At 39.8% G+C, this 21,152-nt stretch overlaps 17 non-coding genes across 17 annotated transcripts; 12 read left to right on the top strand and 5 right to left on the bottom strand.

Annotated features, from left to right (window-relative positions):
- Positions 1–1,003: 1,003 nt before the first annotated feature.
- Positions 1,004–1,218, top strand: LOC131702285 (small nucleolar RNA U3). Its single transcript, XR_009309434.1, has one exon. It is a non-coding gene; the product is annotated as a small nucleolar RNA U3 (small nucleolar RNA).
- Positions 1,219–2,330: 1,112 nt separating this feature from the next.
- Positions 2,331–2,412, top strand: trnal-cag (transfer RNA leucine (anticodon CAG)). The gene has a single exon. It is a non-coding gene; the product is annotated as a tRNA-Leu (tRNA).
- A 288-nt stretch (positions 2,413–2,700) lies between these two features.
- Positions 2,701–2,774, top strand: trnai-aau (transfer RNA isoleucine (anticodon AAU)). The gene has a single exon. It is a non-coding gene; the product is annotated as a tRNA-Ile (tRNA).
- A 165-nt stretch (positions 2,775–2,939) lies between these two features.
- On the bottom strand, positions 2,940–3,021 carry trnas-aga (transfer RNA serine (anticodon AGA)). Its single transcript has one exon. It is a non-coding gene; the product is annotated as a tRNA-Ser (tRNA).
- A 6,716-nt stretch (positions 3,022–9,737) lies between these two features.
- Positions 9,738–9,945, top strand: LOC131702280 (small nucleolar RNA U3). Its single transcript, XR_009309430.1, has one exon. It is a non-coding gene; the product is annotated as a small nucleolar RNA U3 (small nucleolar RNA).
- A 1,458-nt stretch (positions 9,946–11,403) lies between these two features.
- Positions 11,404–11,477, top strand: trnai-aau (transfer RNA isoleucine (anticodon AAU)). The gene has a single exon. It is a non-coding gene; the product is annotated as a tRNA-Ile (tRNA).
- Positions 11,478–11,642: 165 nt separating this feature from the next.
- On the bottom strand, positions 11,643–11,724 carry trnas-aga (transfer RNA serine (anticodon AGA)). Its single transcript has one exon. It is a non-coding gene; the product is annotated as a tRNA-Ser (tRNA).
- A 1,701-nt stretch (positions 11,725–13,425) lies between these two features.
- Positions 13,426–13,640, top strand: LOC131702253 (small nucleolar RNA U3). The gene has a single exon (XR_009309407.1). It is a non-coding gene; the product is annotated as a small nucleolar RNA U3 (small nucleolar RNA).
- Positions 13,641–14,752: 1,112 nt separating this feature from the next.
- trnal-cag (transfer RNA leucine (anticodon CAG)) lies at positions 14,753–14,834 on the top strand. Its single transcript has one exon. It is a non-coding gene; the product is annotated as a tRNA-Leu (tRNA).
- Positions 14,835–15,122: 288 nt separating this feature from the next.
- On the top strand, positions 15,123–15,196 carry trnai-aau (transfer RNA isoleucine (anticodon AAU)). Its single transcript has one exon. It is a non-coding gene; the product is annotated as a tRNA-Ile (tRNA).
- A 165-nt stretch (positions 15,197–15,361) lies between these two features.
- trnas-aga (transfer RNA serine (anticodon AGA)) lies at positions 15,362–15,443 on the bottom strand. The gene has a single exon. It is a non-coding gene; the product is annotated as a tRNA-Ser (tRNA).
- Positions 15,444–17,144: 1,701 nt separating this feature from the next.
- Positions 17,145–17,359, top strand: LOC131702251 (small nucleolar RNA U3). The gene has a single exon (XR_009309405.1). It is a non-coding gene; the product is annotated as a small nucleolar RNA U3 (small nucleolar RNA).
- Positions 17,360–18,469: 1,110 nt separating this feature from the next.
- trnal-cag (transfer RNA leucine (anticodon CAG)) lies at positions 18,470–18,551 on the top strand. Its single transcript has one exon. It is a non-coding gene; the product is annotated as a tRNA-Leu (tRNA).
- Positions 18,552–18,839: 288 nt separating this feature from the next.
- Positions 18,840–18,913, top strand: trnai-aau (transfer RNA isoleucine (anticodon AAU)). Its single transcript has one exon. It is a non-coding gene; the product is annotated as a tRNA-Ile (tRNA).
- Positions 18,914–19,078: 165 nt separating this feature from the next.
- Positions 19,079–19,160, bottom strand: trnas-aga (transfer RNA serine (anticodon AGA)). Its single transcript has one exon. It is a non-coding gene; the product is annotated as a tRNA-Ser (tRNA).
- A 437-nt stretch (positions 19,161–19,597) lies between these two features.
- Positions 19,598–19,671, bottom strand: trnar-ccu (transfer RNA arginine (anticodon CCU)). Its single transcript has one exon. It is a non-coding gene; the product is annotated as a tRNA-Arg (tRNA).
- Positions 19,672–20,861: 1,190 nt separating this feature from the next.
- LOC131702299 (small nucleolar RNA U3) lies at positions 20,862–21,076 on the top strand. Its single transcript, XR_009309446.1, has one exon. It is a non-coding gene; the product is annotated as a small nucleolar RNA U3 (small nucleolar RNA).
- The last annotated feature ends 76 nt before the right edge of the window (positions 21,077–21,152 follow it).

The raw sequence follows: 21,152 nt of genomic DNA, 5'->3' as shown, positions 1-21,152 counted from the left end.
TCGTATTTGCACATTGGTAACCTTACATAATTACGTTTTGATTAATGCCACTTCCTTACCTGACAGTAGTCAGGGTGACGATACAAGACCAAAGCCAATAAACCTGTTATTTTCCTGTCCTTTCATTACCATATTCTAGTGTGCTTGTTCAGAATATGCGAGAATCCTGAAAACGTCTTGCTAATATGTGAACAAAGCCAGCATTCACTTTATTGATCACCATGTGGAATAGCCGCTATTGGAACACACATGATTGTGTTAAAGATGTTAATAGACTTTCAATGTACACGTTTTAGAGCTGAACGTTTGTTGAGACAGTTCAAGCGCTGTATCAGTGTTTACCTATTTCATGGATGTTTGCTTTTTCGTCTTACTCTGGAAAAAATAATAATAGCAATAGAAAAATGTAGGCAAAACAATTTTTGAGAACCGCATTTGGGTGAAAAATGAACAGTTTCAAAACACATTTGTAAAGGCATTGGATTCTATTATGGTGTTTCCGAGCTGTTGAATGTTTCTTATTATATACAGGTTTACTGGCTTGACAGAAAGGCGATTGACAAAAAGAATGCCTCGTCCCTGCGTGGGCTTGAAACAGCAACGTTTTGGTTAAGCCGAACGCGCTCACCGATTACCTTGTTTTATTAGATAACACCCTCGGAGCCCAACAGAACACTGTATGCGTATAATTAAAATATTTACGGTTCAAATGGGAATCGTATTCATCAGATTTTAAGCACACATTTGATAAACGTCACAGTGCAAAGGAGGAAGGCAGGCAATGCAAATGAGGCAACTGGCTCGTACTTTTTAAATCATATCAAAAAATTGAACCCAATTAAGCTTTTAACCGCCTGCAGTCTGGAATGAGTTTGAAATGTTATTGTAACAACTCACTGGGCTACAGCAATTGCATTATATGAAAGTGCTCCTGTTTATTTGTCACCGGCACAGCTACCGGTGCCACTCAGAGTTGGAGGGAGACGGTCGGCCACTTGCCCATAAAACAATACTTTCAGGGATCATTTCTATAGTGATTTGCTAGCGAAATGCGTTTTGAAAGTGTTTGGGCTCGCTACCCACGAGGAAGAGTGAGAGTGTTCGTTTTTGAGCGTGAAGAAGACAGCGAGTGTTGTTTTTGACCAACTGCTCGCTGTTATTGATGACCGCTCCAGTGTTCCTTTGGGGGCTGGAGGAAGCGGACACGTTCTGAGTGGGTATCTTACCAAAACGTAAGAAAGATGAACTACATTTGCAAAGCACTGCTGCTTTTTCGATGATTGATTAAAACTATCAAACTGACTGAAAACACGGATCGCATTAATTGCGATTGGTTTCATACCAATACGCTTACATAACAGATATTGGTTATAGACAATGTCATATACACAGAAATGAACACGGACAGTGTTTATTAAGGGCTGACTCATTGACATGTTCGAGAGATCTAGGTGTACTGGACAAATCTACTGGATTTTTTTCCATGTCGTAATTGTGCCGCCTGTGATAATGCGTTTGCGTTTTACAAGCCATACAACGAAAAAAGAGCAGAGTGTCTTACAAGTGATGACCTGTGCTTCAACGCATGTCATTTATTTGTTTTTTTGTCCTTGCCATTTGCAATATGTTGGTAAAACTACTAGACAGTGACGATTGCGCATTGATGAGCAAGCATAAAAGTTCAATTAGGAGAAAAGATATCCATTCACCACTAGCTAGACATTTCGTAGATGCCAAACATTCCATTTCAGATCTGAAATACCGCAGCATACAAAAAATATTTCAAGCTCGAGGACGTGATAATCTCGATCAAAAACTATTACAATGTGAATCCAAATGGATCTTCTATCTCCATATGGTACAAACCGAGGGATTAAATGAAGCGCTAGGATTATCCTGTTTTCTGTGATATAATGCGCAACCATACTTGTCTTTCATAAGATCTGAAAATAAATTATAGCGCTTTGAGATTATGTCTGTTATTAGCAGATTGTTTAGAAATGTACTCAAATATGTTACAACTGTTCTGTCTACGAAATATATCTGTAACATTTATGTAATGCCTTTGTGGTTTTTTGATGAAGTTCATTTGCTAACAGACTGTTCTGATTTTGATTCAAACCGTGAAGCGATCGCTCTGTTTGCAGTATATTTTCTTTCAGTAAGAGGAGTGTCCTTGTGATTCCATACAGAATGCGACAAAACCTGTCGCCCTCCTTAATATAAACAGAAAAAGAACAAGTACACGCACACGCCAGGTGATTTACTGCAGCGTCAGACATGGGAGGTTCAGCAGTGTGCTGCAGCGTTGTGCAAAGTCGTCGGTGTAAGTCAGGATGGCCGAGCGGTCTAAGGCGCTGTGGTCAGGTCGCAGTCTCCATGGAGGCGTGGGCTCGAACCCCACTTCTGACAACTGTTCTTGTTAATTTATTTCTAAAACGTCCACCGAATGCTTGGTAATTTTACATGTTTTTCTTTTTAGTATTCAAATCACAGCTTTTTAAATGAGAGAAAGTCACCGCAAGCCCGCACCTCGCCACTTTCTTCACACTGCTAAACTGCCTCATAAAGATGAGACCTCTAATTATGCCTTTCCAATACTTTGAATGTGTTATTGTTGAGTTTAACATAACATCTTGGTAATCATAATGTCCGCAGGCCTTGTTTTTCTCGGGTTTTATTAACGCGCTCCATGTGTGTGGCCGGTTAGCTCAGTTGGTTAGAGCGTGGTGTTAATAACGCCAAGGTCGCGGGTTCGATCCCCATACGGGCCATGACTTTTCTTCTTTAAAGAAACCACAGCATTTGGAATGGTGCCAAAATGAACATTCTTTAACAAAATGAACCGGTGCGATATGAAGTAGAACCAGTAATATTTCAGATTCCTCATCTTTAAACATGTATTAGGAATGAACACATACAATTAAAAAGAAAGCTTACGTAGTCGGCAGGATTCGAACCTGCGCGGGGAAACCCCAATGGATTTCTAGTCCATCGCCTTAACCACTCGGCCACGACTACATGTTCTTACATTGGACTGTGAAATGATCCATATTATTGTCAAAAGAAGTAAACGACACCCGCGGTAATGCTGCAGATGGCAGTATAGGCTAACATGAACCGAAGTCAAATGCCTTTGTTGAAACTCCATCGATTTATACAAGGCAAACACACGTGGGAAATGTAAATACAATATCCTTTCTGTCAACGTTCATAATAATGAATACATCTTTATTTCAAAATACGTAACAATTTAAGTGATCTTTTCAAACCACCCATACACAAAAAACAAAGTGGATCTTTATTTCAACTGAAAAACTGACTTGCTTCATGGCTGCTGCCACAGCACTCAAGCACGTTGTGGCTAGCGTGAGCGGACTTAACAGATAACAAGATCTACAAAATATCACATGCCAATAAAACATAACACAATTATGTTCGATTTTATAACAAAACCCCACCCCAGATGGGACTCGAACCCACTATCCCTGGCTTAGGAGGCCAGTGGCCTTAGCCATTAGGCCACTAGGGCTGACATGGGAAGCGCACATTTGGTAGTTCTAAAGAAAGTGGGAACAATAGTATCGTGGTTTCATAAATATCCAAGCCATCTTTGGTGTTCAAACAAAGCAGTTACATTGGGAAAGGGCCGTACTTATCAGTAAGTGTTTGAAATGCATGTGGGAAGATTTAAGATTGTGAAGAAGTTTTAATATGCTTCGTATTTGCGCATTGGTAACCTTACATAATTACGTTTTGATTAATGCCACTTCCTTACCTGACAGTAGTCAGGGTGACGATACAAGACCAAAGCCAATAAACCTGTTATTTTCCTGTCCTTTCATTACCATATTCTAGTGTGCTTGTTCAGAATATGCGTGAATCCTGAAAACGTCTTGCTAATATGTGAACAAAGCCAGCATTCACTTTATTGATCACCATGTGGAATAGCCGCTATTGGAACACACATGATTGTGTTAAAGATGTTAATAGACTTTCAATGTACACGTTTTAGAGCTGAACGTTTGTTGAGACAGTTCAAGCGCTGTAGCAGTGTTTACCTATTTCATGGATGTTTGCTTTTTCGTCTTACTCTGGAAAAAATAATAATAGCAATAGAAAAATGTAGGCAAAACAATTTTTGAGAACCGCATTTGGGTGAAAAATGAACAGTTTCAAAACACATTTGTAAAGGCATTGGATTCTAATATGGTGTTTCCGAGCTGTTGAATGTTTCTTGTTATATACAGGTTTACTGGCTTGACAGAAAGGCGATTGACAAAAAGAATGCCTCGTCCCTGCGTGGGCTTGAAACAGCAACGTTTTGGTTAAGCCGAACGCGCTCACCGATTACCTTGTTTTATTAGATAACACCCTCGGAGCCCAACAGAACACTGTATGCGTATAATTAAAATATTTACGGTTCAAATGGGAATCGTATTCATCAGATTTTAAGCACACATTTGATAGACGTCACAGTGCAAAGGAGGAAGGCAGGCAATGCAAATGAGGCAACTGGCTCGTACTTTTTAAATCATATCAAAAAATTGAACCCAATTAAGCTTTTAACCGCCTGCAGTCTGGAATGAGTTTGAAATGTTATTGTAACAACTCACTGGGCTACAGCAATTGCATTATATGAAAGTGCTCCTGTTTATTTGTCACCGGCACAGCTACCGGTGCCACTCAGAGTTGGAGGGAGACGGTCGGCCATTTGCCCATAAAACAATACTTTCAGGGATCATTTCTATAGTGATTTTTGAAGTGTGTGTGCAAGGGAAAACATTCGGCTTCTGAGCGGGTTTTGAAGTGTCTAACATCGGGAGCTGGAAGGATGGCGGCGACAGCAGGCGTGCGCAGATTTAACGTGCTTCGTTTCAACTGGAGCGACAAGAAAGAAGTGTCTTTGTCAAGATTGGATTTCAGTAGACAGATCCTGCAGCGGCTGTTGGAAGTGAAACCGGCGGATTTGAACTGTCTGATCAAGCGTCCAGGAATTGCTGTGAGCTTCGACGTAAGCTTTGTGAGTAATGGAGCAATGGGAAAATGTTTGGAAGTGTATAATAAGAAGAGAAAAGACGCACCATTAAGTCAGTTTTTAGTTGAACCTTTGTCGGACAGAGAAATAAAAGTCGTTACAATTCAATTTTATAGTGAGGTTGTAAACGACTATGATATTGAAACCTGGCTACATAGACATTGTAAAGTTAAGTCCCGTAGCAGAAAAGTAAAGGACGCTGACGGTGTGTGGAATGGAGCGAGACAGTGGCTCATCCAACTCCACGAAGACCCGAATGGGATTAATGGTGTGAGACATTTGCCAAGTAACTTTTCTCTGGGGACTACTCGGGGTTTTGTTATGTACTATGGAATGCCAAAGCTATGCCGCAACTGTGGGGGGTGGGGACACTTAGCAGTTGCGTGCAAGGTTGTGAAATGCAAGAACTGCGGTTGGGCTCATATCAGCTCTTTGTGCACTGAAGAAAAGAAATGCAACTTGTGCGGCAAAGAAGGTCATGTTTTTAAAATGTGCCCGGACTTGTTCACTAATGTTGTGAAAATGCAGCGAGAGCCGAGGCCAACGGTGGCGGAGGAGGAGGCAGGAGCAGAGGGTCAGCAAGCGGCGGGACTTGCGGTGGTGGAGAAAGAGGCAGAAGCGGAGAGCCCGGGAAACAAAGAGCCGCAGTTTGGTAATGAAGAGGAGAGCTTGGAGGAAGGTTCTTCATCGTCGAGCCCTAGTGAGTTTGAGTTTGAGGAGGAGGGGGTTGTAGATCAAAGGGCGCGACCTGTGAAACGCAAGCCTGAAGAAGAGGAGGGGTTTGATATAAAAAAGCAAGTCAGGGGGGTATCTGCTTCTCAGACAGCAGAATTAAGCTCAGGCGGTACACCTGAGTCAGAGACAATGGAGGAGAGTGGAGATTACGTTGATAGCCCTGCTTCTTCCAGTAGGGGGCAGGACGTAGTCAGACATGACTTCGACGGGGTAGCCTTTTTGCAGGAAAATGACGTTGCGTCTTTTGTTGCTGTTTCGGCTGTTCTAATGCCGGCAGCGGACAAAACTCCGGCAGAAGAGGAGCAACAATCTGATGACAGAAACACTGGGGAGAGCATAGCGGGTGTGGACACTGATAAGGTGGAGGGACAGGGTGTCACAGAAGGTAAATGGGAGGAGGGGAGGCGAAAGAAAAAAGGACATAGAAAGAAGGATAGGTCTGATGTATAAAAATGAGGTCATGTTGCTCAATATTGTTTCTGTAAATGTTAGAGGGTTTCAGGGTGCGAACAAACGCAAAAGTGTATTTGGTTGTTTAAAATCAATTGAGACAGATATTTTTTGTTTACAGGAGTGTGGGATCCCGTACTCTGATTATTATTATAAGCTTAAACAAGAATGGAATGTGGGAGAATCTGTGTGGTCTGGGTCAAATAGAGAGAGAACTGCAGGGCTTGGTTTTTTATTTAAAAACCCAAATATTATGGTAGTGGAAATACATGAAGTATTCCCAGGACGTTTATTAGTTGTAGATATTAAATTTAGAGACACAGATTTGCGGCTAGTAAATGTATATGGGTCTCAGTCGAGGGTTGAGAGAGTAAAATTGTTTGAACAGTTAAGGGTACTTTTAGTTACTAATAAAATACTGCTTGTAGCGGGGGATTTTAATTGCGGCCTATTAATTGAGGACCAGAAAAAAGAAAAAATAGATGTATCTGGTAATCTTTTGAAAACTCTGATAAAGGATGCGGGTTTAATAGATGTTGCAAAAAGTTTTTGTCCCTCTGACCCAGGGTACACGTGGTCTAATAGTACCACTAGTTCAAGGATAGATTTTTGTTTTGTTCCAAGCTCTGTAAATATTAAGAATTTTAGTTTAGAATCGGTTTTTTTCTCAGATCACAGAATGTTAAAGATTTCACTAGAATTAACTGGGGGAACTGAGTATGGAAGAGGGGTGTGGAAGTTAAACTGTAATTTATTAAATGATGAAAAATTGATTAAATCGTATAAGAAAAGGTATTTGGAATGGAGAGAGTTGAAGGTGCGTTTTGATTCTATAAGTGAATGGTGGGAGATGGTAAAGTCTCGTACTAAGGGTTATTTTATAACATTGGGGAGGAAACAAGCACAAAGGAATAAAAATAGATATTTGAAACTTCAAAAAAGAGTGCAAAATCTAATAAAATTACAAGGGGAAGGCTTTGATTTTGGCGACGAAATTAAAGAAATTAATCACAAACTCTCTGATTTATTTAGAGAGAGGGAAAAGAAAGTGCGCTTTAGAGCTAGGGTGAATCATTTAGAGAAGGATGAGGCGTGCAGCTGTTTCTTCTTTTGTGAATTAGGGAGGAAAAAAAGTTTTGTGCAAAGTTTAAGAGATGGGGAGGGGGAAGTGGTAACAGAAATGAATGACATCTTAAATGTTACAAAAAAGTTTTATGAAGATCTGTATAGAAAGAGGGAAACAGAAAGTGATGTGCAAGATTTGTTTTTGAGAGAGCTGGAGTGTCAAATTAGCAAGGAAGATAATATTAATCTAATTCATAAATTAAGGATGGAAGAAGTGAAACAGGTGGTTTTTTCATTTGGAAAGGGGAAGACTCCAGGTTTGGATGGTCTTCCCATTGAATTTTATCAGGTTTTCTGGGAAGAGATTAAATATGATTTGATGGAAATGCTTAAAGAATGCTTTGAGGGGGAAAGTTTAGGCAAGTCTATGAGAGAAGGTGTAATAACAATTTTATTTAAAAACAAAGGGGATAGGGATGACTTGAAAAATTGGAGGCCAATTACGCTGTTAAATTGCGATTATAAAATTCTATCCAAGACTATAATGGGCAGATTACAAAAAGTAACAGACAAATTAATTAATCCGGACCAGGTGTGTGGTGTCCCGGGAAGAATGATAGGGGATAATCTGAATTTAATAAGAGATGCATGTTTATTTGCGGAGGAGAGGGGACTCCCTTTATGCCTTATTAATGTAGATCAGGAGAAAGCATTTGACAGGGTGGACCAAGAATATCTGTTTAAAGTCTTTGAATATATGGGATTTAATTCAGTATTTATTAAATGGATTAAAATGCTTTTCCAAGAGGTCAGGGGTAGGGTGGTGGTCAATGGGTTATTGTCACCAACATTTCAAGTAAATTCTGGAGTAAGACAGGGGTGCCCTTTGTCTCCGCTGTTGTATATATTTGCATTAGAACCGGTACTTGTAAAAATAGGGAAATCAAAACAGATAACAGGGGTGATAATTCCGGGTTCAGGACAGCAAGAGGTGAAATTAGTAGCCTACATGGACGATGTAACTCTGATGTGCAGAGATAACTATTCTGTTCACAAAGCTTTAGATATTATGAGGCTATTTGGGAGAGCTTCTGGTTCTAAAATTAATACAGAGAAGAGCCATGCCATGTGTATGGGGGAGTGGGAAGGAAAAGAGGAAATTGAGAGGGTGTTAATAGTGGAGGAGGAGGGGGTAAAGATTTTAGGGGTGGTGTTTGATAGAGAAATTAACGGTTTAAAGAATTGGGTGGAAGTTTTAAGAAAACTAAAGCTTAAAACTGAATATTGGAAATTGAGAAATTTGACACTAGAGGGGAAACTATTGATTGTTAAAATGATATTGATGCCAATTTTATTATATGTGGCAAGGGTGTTCCCACCCAACTTGGTGACGAGTAGAACAATAATTAGGCACTTGTTCCAATTTTTCTGGGGAGGAAGATTTGAAAAGGTAAAAAGGGAAACGGTAATGGTGCAGAGAAACCAGGGTGGAAAAGGTTTTCCAAATGTTATTTATGTTTTATGGGTGTATTTTGTATGTTACACAATTAATGCAGCATTGGAAATGAATAAAAAATACAGCTTCTTTGCTAGGTTTTATTTTGGTCAGTCTTTGAGGAAAATGGGTTTAATGAAACTGACACATACAGTGCCTTATAGTGATGAAATGCCTTTTTTATACAGGAAAACAATGAGCTTTATAGTGCAAAATAGCCTGTGTGAGAAGATGCAAGGGAATTGGTCAGCAAAAGAATTAATAAAAAAGAAAGAGATAAGTGGAAAACTGTGCAGAGTCGGGCTCTTGAATGACAGTGCTTCGGAAACCATATGGAAAAATGTAAATTATTCAAGGCTAAATAATAGACAAAAAGATTTGGCATGGTTATCAGCGCATGGGAGGTTGCCATGTAAGGAACATTTGTATAAAAAGCATATGGTAAAGTCAGACAAATGTGTAAAAAATGGGTGTACAGCTGCAGAAACAATCCAACATGTGTTTTTTGAATGTGTGTATGCAAAAGAATGCTGGAAAAGAGTGACGAGATTGTCAAAGAAATTTGTTAGAGATCAGGATATGTGTGTGAACTTGATACTGTATGGGCCAAAAAAGGGGATTAAAACAAATGCCAGTGAAAAAGGGTGGATTATTATTAACTGTGTAAAAGAAGCATTGTGGATAGTGAGAAATCGGAATGTGTATAACTTGAAAATTGAGGTTACTGTGGATGATTTTTGTAAAATTGTAATTGTAAAAATAAGAGATTATGTTTGGCTAGACATGGTGGCTTTGGGTAAAGCTGAGGCTTTAAAAAAATGGAAAATAAATTCACTTGGTGATTTGTTTCTCTAAATTGATTTAGAATGTCAGGATTTGTTTTGTAACCAAGCCTGTAAAGGATTATGACTTGTATTTAGTTTCTTTTTGTTTTGTGATTGATTATAATGTGTTTTGAATTTTTTAATAAACTTTATATATAATGCTAGCGAAATGCGTTTTGAAAGTGTTTGGGCTCGCTACCCACGAGGAAGAGTGAGAGTGTTCGTTTTTGAGCGTGAAGAAGACAGCGAGTGTTGTTTTTGACCAACTGCTCGCTGTTATTGATGACCGCTCCAGTGTTCCTTAGGGGGCTGGAGGAAGCGGACACGTTCTGAGTGGGTATCTTACCAAAACGTAAGAAAGATGAACTACAGTTGCAAAGCACTGCTGCTTTTTCGATGATTGATTAAAACTATCAAACTGACTGAAAACACGGATCGCATTAATTGCGATTGGTTTCATACCAATACGCTTACATAACAGATATTGGTTATAGACAATGTCATATACACAGAAATGAACACGGACAGTGTTTATTAAGGGCTGACTCATTGACATGTTCGAGAGATCTAGGTGTACTGGACAAATCTACTGGATTTTTTTCCATGTCGTAATTGTGCCGCCTGTGATAATGCGTTTGCGTTTTACAAGCCATACAACGAAAAAAAGAGTACAGTGTCTTACAAGTGATGACCTGTGCTTCAACACATGTCATTTATTTGTTTTTTTTGTCCTTGCCATTTGCAATATGTTGGTAAAACTACTAGACAGTGACGATTGCGCATTGATGAGCAAGCATAAAAGTTCAATTAGGTGAAAAGATATCCATTCACCACTAGCTAGACATTTCGTAGATGCCAAACATTCCATTTCAGATCTGAAATACCGCAGCATACAAAAAATATTTCAAGCTCGAGGACGTGATAATCTCGATCAAAAACTATTACAATGTGAATCCAAATGGATCTTCTATCTCCATATGGTACAACCCGAGGGATTAAATGAAGCGCTAGGATTATCCTGTTTTCTGTGATATAATGCGCAACCATACTTGTCTTTCATAAGATCTGAAAATAAATTATAGCGCTTTGAGATTATGTCTGTTATTAGCAGATTGTTTAGAAATGTACTCAAATATGTTACAACTGTTCTGTCTACGAAATATATCTGTAACATTTATGTAATGCCTTTGTGGTTTTTTGATGAAGTTCATTTGCTAACAGACTGTTCTGATTTTGATTCAAACCGTGAAGCGATCGCTCTGTTTGCAGTATATTTTCTTTCAGTAAGAGGAGTGTCCTTGTGATTCCATACAGAATGCGACAAAACCTGTCGCCCTCCTTAATATAAACAGAAAAAGAACAAGTACACGCACACGCCAGGTGATTTACTGCAGCGTCAGACATGGGAGGTTCAGCAGTGTGCTGCAGCGTTGTGCAAAGTCGTCGGTGTAAGTCAGGATGGCCGAGCGGTCTCCATGGAGGCGTGGGCTCGAACCCCACTTCTGACAACTGTTCTTGTTAATTTATTTCTAAAACGTCCACCGAATGCTTGGTAATTTTACATGTTTTTCTTTTTAGTATTCAAATCACAGCTTTTTAAATGAGAGAAAGTCACCGCAAGCCCGCACCTCGCCACTTTCTTCACACTGCTAAACTGCCTCATAAAGATGAGACCTCTAATTATGCCTTTCCAATACTTTGAATGTGTTATTGTTGAGTTTAACATAACATCTTGGTAATCATAATGTCCGCAGGCCTTGTTTTTCTCGGGTTTTATTAACGCGCTCCATGTGTGTGGCCGGTTAGCTCAGTTGGTTAGAGCGTGGTGCTAATAACGCCAAGTTCGCGGGTTCGATCCCCATACGGGCCATGACTTTTCTTCTTTAAAGAAACCACAGCATTTGGAATGGTGCCAAAATGAACATTCTTTAACAAAATGAACCGGTGCGATATGAAGTAGAACCAGTAATATTTCAGATTCCTCATCTTTAAACATGTATTAGGAATGGACACATACAATTAAAAAGAAAGCTTACGTAGTCGGCAGGATTCGAACCTGCGCGGGGAAACCCCAATGGATTTCTAGTCCATCGCCTTAACCACTCGGCCACGACTACATGTTCTTACATTGGACTGTGAAATGATCCATATTATTGTCAAAAGAAGTAAAAGACACCCGCGGTAATGCTGCAGATGGCAGTATAGGCTAACATGAACCGAAGTCAAATGCCTTTGTTGAAACTCCATCGATTTATACAAGGCAAGCACACGTGGGAAATGTAAATACAATACCCTTTCTGTCAACGTTCATAATAATGAATACATCTTTATTTCAAAATACGTAACAATTTAAGTGATCTTTTCAAACCACCCATACACAAAAAACAAAGTAGATCTTTATTTCAACTGAAAAACTGACTTGCTTCATGGCTGCTGCCACAGCACTCAAGCACGTTGTGGCTAGCGTGAGCGGACTTAACAGATAACAAGATCTACAAAATATCACATGCCAATAAAACATAACACAATTATGTTCGATTTTATAACAAAACCCCACCCCAGATGGGACTCGAACCCACTATACCTGGCTTAGGAGGCCAGTGGCCTTAGCCATTAGGCCACTAGGGCTGACATGGGAAGCGCACATTTGGTAGTTCTAAAGAAAGTGGGAACAATAGTATCGTGGTTTCATAAATATCCAAGCCATCTTTGGTGTTCAAACAAAGCAGTTACATTGGGAAAGGGCCGTACTTATCAGTAAGTGTTTGAAATGCATGTGGGAAGATTTAAGATTGTGAAGAAGTTTTAATATGCTTCGTATTTGCGCATTGGTAACCTTACATAATTACGTTTTGATTAATGCCACTTCCTTACCTGACAGTAGTCAGGGTGACGATACAAGACCAGAGCCAATAAACCTGTTATTTTCCTGTCCTTTCATTAACATATTCTAGTGTGCTTGTTCAGAATATGCGTGAATCCTGAAAACGTCTTGCTAATATGTGAACAAAGCCAGCATTCACTTTATTGATCACCATGTGGAATAGCCGCTATTGGAACACACATGATTGTGTTAAAGATGTTAATAGACTTTCAATGTACACGTTTTAGAGCTGAACGTTTGTTGAGACAGTTCAAGCGCTGTAGCAGTGTTTACCTATTTCATGGATGTTTGCTTTTTCGTCTTACTCTGGAAAAAATAATAATAGCAATAGAAAAATGTAGGCAAAACAATTTTTGAGAACCGCATTTGGGTGAAAAATGAACAGTTTCAAAACACATTTGTAAAGGCATTGGATTCTATTATGGTGTTTCCGAGCTGTTGAATGTTTCTTATTATATACAGGTTTACTGGCTTGACAGAAAGGCGATTGACAAAAAGAATGCCTCGTCCCTGCGTGGGCTTGAAACAGCAACGTTTTGGTTAAGCCGAACGCGCTCACCGATTACCTTGTTTTATTAGATAACACCCTCGGAGCCCAACAGAACACTGTATGCGTATAATTAAAATATTTACGGTTCAAATGGGAATCGTATTCATCAGATTTTAAGCACACATTTGATAGACGTCACAGTGCAAAGGAGGAAGGCAGGCAATGCAAATGAGGCAACTGGCTCGTACTTTTTAAATCATACCAAAAAATTGAACCCAATTAAGCTTTTAACCGCCTGCAGTCTGGGATGAGTTTGAAATGTTATTGTAACAACTCACTGGGCTACAGCAATTGCATTATATGAAAGTGCTCCTGTTTATTTGTCACCGGCACAGCTACCGGTGCCACTCAGAGTTGGAGGGAGACGGTCGGCCACTTGCCCATAAAACAATACTTTCAGGGATCATTTCTATAGTGATTTGCTAGCGAAATGCGTTTTGAAAGTGTTTGGGCTCGCTACCCACGAGGAAGAGTGAGAGTGTTCGTTTTTGAGCGTGAAGAAGACAGCGAGTGTTGTTTTTGACCAACTGCTCGCTGTTATTGATGACCGCTCCAGTGTTCCTTAGGGGGCTGGAGGAAGCAGACACGTTCTGAGTGGGTATCTTACCAAAACGTAAGAAAGATGAACTACAGTTGCAAAGCACTGCTGCTTTTTCGATGATTGATTAAAACTATCAAACTGACTGAAAACACGGATCGCATTAATTGCGATTGGTTTCATACCAATACGCTTACATAACAGATATTGGTTATAGACAATGTCATATACACAGAAATGAACACGGACAGTGTTTATTAAGGGCTGACTCATTGACATGTTCGAGAGATCTAGGTGTACTGGACAAATCTACTGGATTTTTTTCCATGTCGTAATTGTGCCGCCTGTGATAATGCGTTTGCGTTTTACAAGCCATACAACGAAAAAAGAGCAGAGTGTCTTACAAGTGATGACCTGTGCTTCAACGCATGTCATTTATTTGTTTTTTTGTCCTTGCCATTTGCAATATGTTGGTAAAACTACTAGACAGTGACGATTGCGCATTGATGAGCAAGCATAAAAGTTCAATTAGGAGAAAAGATATCCATTCACCACTAGCTAGACATTTCGTAGATGCCAAACATTCCATTTCAGATCTGAAATACCGCAGCATACAAAAAATATTTCAAGCTCGAGGACGTGATAATCTCGATCAAAAACTATTACAATGTGAATCCAAATGGATCTTCTATCTCCATATGGTACAAACCGAGGGATTAAATGAAGCGCTAGGATTATCCTGTTTTCTGTGATATAATGCGCAACCATACTTGTCTTTCATAAGATCTGAAAATAAATTATAGCGCTTTGAGATTATGTCTGTTATTAGCAGATTGTTTAGAAATGTACTCAAATATGTTACAACTGTTCTGTCTACGAAATATATCTGTAACATTTATGTAATGCCTTTGTGGTTTTTTGATGAAGTTCATTTGCTAACAGACTGTTCTGATTTTGATTCAAACCGTGAAGCGATCGCTCTGTTTGCAGTATATTTTTTTTCAGTAAGAGGAGTGTCCTTGTGATTCCATACAGAATGCGACAAAACCTGTCGCCCTCCTTAATATAAACAGAAAAAGAACAAGTACACGCACACGCCAGGTGATTTACTGCAGCGTCAGACATGGGAGGTTCAGCAGTGTGCTGCAGCGTTGTGCAAAGTCGTCGGTGTAAGTCAGGATGGCCGAGCGGTCTAAGGCGCTGTGGTCAGGTCGCAGTCTCCATGGAGGCGTGGGCTCGAACCCCACTTCTGACAACTGTTCTTGTTAATTTATTTCTAAAACGTCCACCGAATGCATGGTAATTTTACATGTTTTTCTTTTTAGTATTCAAATCACAGCTTTTTAAATGAGAGAAAGTCACCGCAAGCCCGCACCTCGCCACTTTCTTCACACTGCTAAACTGCCTCATAAAGATGAGACCTCTAATTATGCCTTTCCAATACTTTGAATGTGTTATTGTTGAGTTTAACATAACATCTTGGTAATCATAATGTCCGCAGGCCTTGTTTTTCTCGGGTTTTATTAACGCGCTCCATGTGTGTGGCCGGTTAGCTCAGTTGGTTAGAGCGTGGTGCTAATAACGCCAAGGTCTCGGGTTCGATCCTCGTACGGGCCATGACTTTTCTTCTTTAAAGAAACCACAGCATTTGGAATGGTGCCAAAATGAACATTCTTTAACAAAATGAACCGGTGCGATATGAAGTAGAACCAGTAATATTTCAGATTCCTCATCTTTAAACATGTATTAGGAATGAACACATACAATTAAAAAGAAAGCTTACGTAGTCGGCAGGATACGAACCTGCGCGGGGAAACCCCAATGGATTTCTAGTCCATCGCCTTAACCACTCGGCCACGACTACATGTTCTTACATTGGACTGTGAAATGATCCATATTATTGTCAAAAGAAGTAAACGACACCCGCGGTAATGCTGCAGATGGCAGTATAGGCTAACATGAACCGAAGTCAAATGCCTTTGTTGAAACTCCATCGATTTATACAAGGCAAGCACACGTGGGAAATGTAAATACAATATCCTTTCTGTCAACGTTCATAATAATGAATACATCTTTATTTCAAAATACGTAACAATTTAAGTGATCTTTTCAAACCACCCATACACAAAAAACAAAGTAGATCTTTATTTCAACTGAAAAACTGACTTGCTTCATGGCTGCTGCCACAGCACTCAAGCACGTTGTGGCTAGCGTGAGCGGACTTAACAGATAACAAGATCTACAAAATATCACATGCCAATAAAACATAACACAATTATGTTCGATTTTATAACAAAACCCCACCCCAGATGGGACTCGAACCCACTATCCCTGGCTTAGGAGGCCAGTGGCCTTAGCCATTAGGCCACTAGGGCTGACATGGGAAGCGCACATTTGGTAGTTCTAAAGAAAGTGGGAACAATAGTATCGTGGTTTCATAAATATCCAAGCCATCTTTGGTGTTCAAACAAAGCAGTTACATTGGGAAAGGGCCGTACTTATCAGTAAGTGTTTGAAATGCATGTGGGAAGATTTAAGATTGTGAAGAAGTTTTAATATGCTTCGTATTTGCGCATTGGTAACCTTACATAATTACGTTTTGATTAATGCCACTTCCTTACCTGACAGTAGTCAGGGTGACGATACAAGACCAAAGCCAATAAACCTGTTATTTTCCTGTCCTTTCATTACCATATTCTAGTGTGCTTGTTCAGAATATGCGTGAATCCTGAAAACGTCTTGCTAATATGTGAACAAAGCCAGCATTCACTTTATTGATCACCATGTGGAATAGCCGCTATTGGAACACACATGATTGTGTTAAAGATGTTAATAGACTTTCAATGTACACGTTTTAGAGCTGAACGTTTGTTGAGACAGTTCAAGCGCTGTAGCAGTGTTTACCTATTTCATGGATGTTTGCTTTTTCGTCTTACTCTGGAAAAAATAATAATAGCAATAGAAAAATGTAGGCAAAACAATTTTTGAGAACCGCATTTGGGTGAAAAATGAACAGTTTCAAAACACATTTGTAAACGCATTGGATTCTATTATGGTGTTTCCGAGCTGTTGAATGTTTCTTATTATATACAGGTTTACTGGCTTGACAGAAAGGCGATTGACAAAAAGAATGCCTCGTCCCTGCGTGGGCTTGAAACAGCAACGTTTTGGTTAAGCCGAACGCGCTCACCGATTACCTTGTTTTATTAGATAACACCCTCGGAGCCCAACAGAACACTGTATGCGTATAATTAAAATATTTACGGTTCAAATGGGAATCGTATTCATCAGATTTTAAGCACACATTTGATAGACGTCACAGTGCAAAGGAGGAAGGCAGGCAATGCAAATGAGGCAACTGGCTCGTACTTTTTAAATCATATCAAAAAATTGAACCCAATTAAGCTTTTAACCGCCTGCAGTCTGGGATGAGTTTGAAATGTTATTGTAACAACTCACTGGGCTACAGCAATTGCATTATATGAAAGTGCTCCTGTTTATTTGTCACCGGCACAGCTACCGGTGCCACTCAGAGTTGGAGGGAGACGGTCGGCCACTTGCCCATAAAACAATACTTTCAGGGATCATTTCTATAGTGATTTGCTAGCGAAATGCGTTTTGAAAGTGTTTGGGCTCGCTACCCACGAGGAAGATTGAGAGTGTTCGTTTTTGAGCGTGAAGAAGACAGCGAGTGTTGTTTTTGACCAACTGCTCGCTGTTATTGATGACCGCTCCAGTTTTCCTTTGGGGGCTGGAGGAAGCGGACACGTTCTGAGTGGGTATCTTACCAAAACGTAAGAAAGATGAACTACAGTTGCAAAGCACTGCTGCTTTTTCGATGATTGATTAAAACTATCAAACTGACTGAAAACACGGATCGCATTAATTGCGATTGGTTTCATACCAATACGCTTACATAACAGATTGGTTATAGACAATGTCATATACACAGAAATGAACACGGACAGTGTTTATTAAGGGCTGACTCATTGACATGTTCGAGAGATCTAGGTGTACTGGACAAATCTACTGGATTATTTTCCATGTCGTAATTGTGCCGCCTGTGATAATGCGTTTGCGTTTTACAAGCCATACAACGAAAAAAGAGCAGAGTGTCTTACAAGTGATGACCTGTGCTTCAACGCATGTCATTTATTTGTTTTTTTGTCCTTGCCATTTGCAATATGTTGGTAAAACTACTAGACAGTGACGATTGCGCATTGATGAGCAAGCATAAAAGTTCAATTAGGAGAAAAGATATCCATTCACCACTAGCTAGACATTTCGTAGATGCCAAACATTCCATTTCAGATCTGAAATACCGCAGCATACAAAAAATATTTCAAGCTCGAGGACGTGATAATCTCGATCAAAAACTATTACAATGTGAATCCAAATGGATCTTCTATCTCCATATGGTACAACCCGAGGGATTAAATGAAGCGCTAGGATTATCCTGTTTTCTGTGATATAATGCGCAACCATACTTGTCTTTCATAAGATCTGAAAATAAATTATAGCGCTTTGAGATTATGTCTGTTATTAGCAGATTGTTTAGAAATGTACTCAAATATGTTACAACTGTTCTGTCTACGAAATATATCTGTAACATTTATGTAATGCCTTTGTGGTTTTTTGATGAAGTTCATTTGCTAACAGACTGTTCTGATTTTGATTCAAACCGTGAAGCGATCGCTCTGTTTGCAGTATATTTTCTTTCAGTAAGAGGAGTGTCCTTGTGATTCCATACAGAATGCGACAAAACCTGTCGCCCTCCTTAATATAAACAGAAAAAGAACAAGTACACGCACACGCCAGGTGATTTACTGCAGCGTCAGACATGGGAGGTTCAGCAGTGTGCTGCAGCGTTGTGCAAAGTCGTCGGTGTAAGTCAGGATGGCCGAGCGGTCTAAGGCGCTGTGGTCAGGTCGCAGTCTCCATGGAGGCGTGGGCTCGAACCCCACTTCTGACAACTGTTCTTGTTAATTTATTTCTAAAACGTCCACCGAATGCTTGGTAATTTTACATGTTTTTCTTTTTAGTATTCAAATCACAGCTTTTTAAATGAGAGAAAGTCACCGCAAGCCCGCACCTCGCCACTTTCTTCACACTGCTAAACTGCCTCATAAAGATGAGACCTCTAATTATGCCTTTCCAATACTTTGAATGTGTTATTGTTGAGTTTAACATAACATCTTGGTAATCATAATGTCCGCAGGCCTTGTTTTTCTCGGGTTTTATTAACGTGCTCCATGTGTGTGGCCGGTTAGCTCAGTTGGTTAGAGCGTGGTGCTAATAACGCCATGGTCGCGGGTTCGATCCCCATACGGGCCATGACTTTTCTTCTTTAAAGAAACCACAGCATTTGGAATGGTGCCAAAATGAACATTCTTTAACAAAATGAACCGGTGCGATATGAAGTAGAACCAGTAATATTTCAGATTCCTCATCATTAAACATGTATTAGGAATGAACACATACAATTAAAAAGAAAGCTTACGTAGTCGGCAGGATTCGAACCTGCGCGGGGAAACCCCAATGGATTTCTAGTCCATCGCCTTAACCACTCGGCCACGACTACATGTTCTTACATTGGACTGTGAAATGATCCATATTATTGTCAAAAGAAGTAAAAGACACCCGCGGTAATGCTGCAGATGGCAGTATAGGCTAACATGAACCGAAGTCAAATGCCTTTGTTGAAACTCCATCGATTTATACAAGGCAAGCACACGTGGGAAATGTAAATACAATATCCTTTCTGTCAACGTTCATAATAATGAATACATCTTTATTTCAAAATACGTAACAATTTAAGTGATCTTTTCAAACCACCCATACACAAAAAACAAAGTAGATCTTTATTTCAACTGAAAAACTGACTTGCTTCATGGCTGCTGCCACAGCACTCAAGCACGTTGTGGCTAGCGTGAGCGGACTTAACAGATAACAAGATCTACAAAATATCACATGCCAATAAAACATAACACAATTATGTTCGATTTTATAACAAAACCCCACCCCAGATGGGACTCGAACCCACTATCCCTGGCTTAGGAGGCCAGTGGCCTTAACCATTAGGCCACTAGGGCTGACATGGGAAGCGCACATTTGGTAGTTCTAAAGAAAGTGGGAACAATAGTATCGTGGTTTCATAAATATCCAAGCCATCTTTGGTGTTCAAACAAAGCAGTTACATTGGGAAAGGGCCGTACTTATCAGTAAGTGTTTGAAATGCATGTGGGAAGATTTAAGATTGTGAAGAAGTTTTAATATGCTTCGTATTTGCGCATTGGTAACCTTACATAATTACGTTTTGATTAATGCCACTTCCTTACCTGACAGTAGTCAGGGTGACGATACAAGACCAGAGCCAATAAACCTGTTATTTTCCTGTCCTTTCATTACCATATTCTGGTGTGCTTGTTCAGAATATGAGTGAATCCTGAAAACGTCTTGCTAATATGTGAACAAAGCCAGCATTCACTTTATTGATCACCATGTGGAATAGCCGCTATTGGAACACACATGATTGTGTTAAAGATGTTAATAGACTTTCAATGTACACGTTTTAGAGCTGAACGTTTGTTGAGACAGTTCAAGCGCTGTAGCAGTGTTTACCTATTTCATGGATGTTTGCTTTTTCGTCTTACTCTGGAAAAAATAATAATAGCAATAGAAAAATGTAGGCAAAACAATTTTTGAGAACCGCATTTGGGTGAAAAATGAACAGTTTCAAAACACATTTGTAAAGGCATTGGATTCTATTATGGTGTTTCCGAGCTGTTGAATGTTTCTTATTATATACAGGTTTACTGGCTTGACAGAAAGGCGATTGACAAAAAGAATGCCTCGTCCCTGCGTGGGCTTGAAACAGCAACGTTTTGGTTAAGCCGAACGCGCTCACCGATTACCTTGTTTTATTAGATAACACCCTCGGAGCCCAACAGAACACTGTATGCGTATAATTAAAATATTTACGGTTCAAATGGGAATCGTATTCATCAGATTTTAAGCACACATTTGATAGACGTCACAGTGCAAAGGAGGAAGGCAGGCAATGCAAATGAGGCAACTGGCTCGTACTTTTTAAATCATATCAAAAAATTGAACCCAATTAAGCTTTTAACCGCCTGCAGTCTGGGATGAGTTTGAAATGTTATTGTAACAACTCACTGGGCTACAGCAATTGCATTATATGAAAGTGCTCCTGTTTATTTGTCACCGGCACAGCTACCGGTGCCACTCAGAGTTGGAGGGAGACGGTCGGCCACTTGCCCATAAAACAATACTTTCAGGGATCATTTCTATAGTGATTTGCTAGCGAAATGCGTTTTGAAAGTGTTTGGGCTCGCTACCCACGAGGAAGATTGAGAGTGTTCGTTTTTGAGCGTGAAGAAGACAGCGAGTGTTGTTTTTGACCAACTGCTCGCTGTTATTGATGACCGCTCCAGTTTTCCTTAGGGGGCTGGAGGAAGCGGACACGTTCTGAGTGGGTATCTTACCAAAACGTAAGAAAGATGAACTACAGTTGCAAAGCACTGCTGCTTTTTCGATGATTGATTAAAACTAT

The sequence above is a fragment of the Acipenser ruthenus genome, chromosome 29 (assembly GCF_902713425.1).
Source record: "Acipenser ruthenus chromosome 29, fAciRut3.2 maternal haplotype, whole genome shotgun sequence".
Taxonomy (NCBI): Eukaryota; Metazoa; Chordata; class Actinopteri; order Acipenseriformes; family Acipenseridae; genus Acipenser; species Acipenser ruthenus.
Note: the sequence above shows the minus strand (reverse complement) of the source record. Positions and strands in the feature narration are given on the sequence as shown.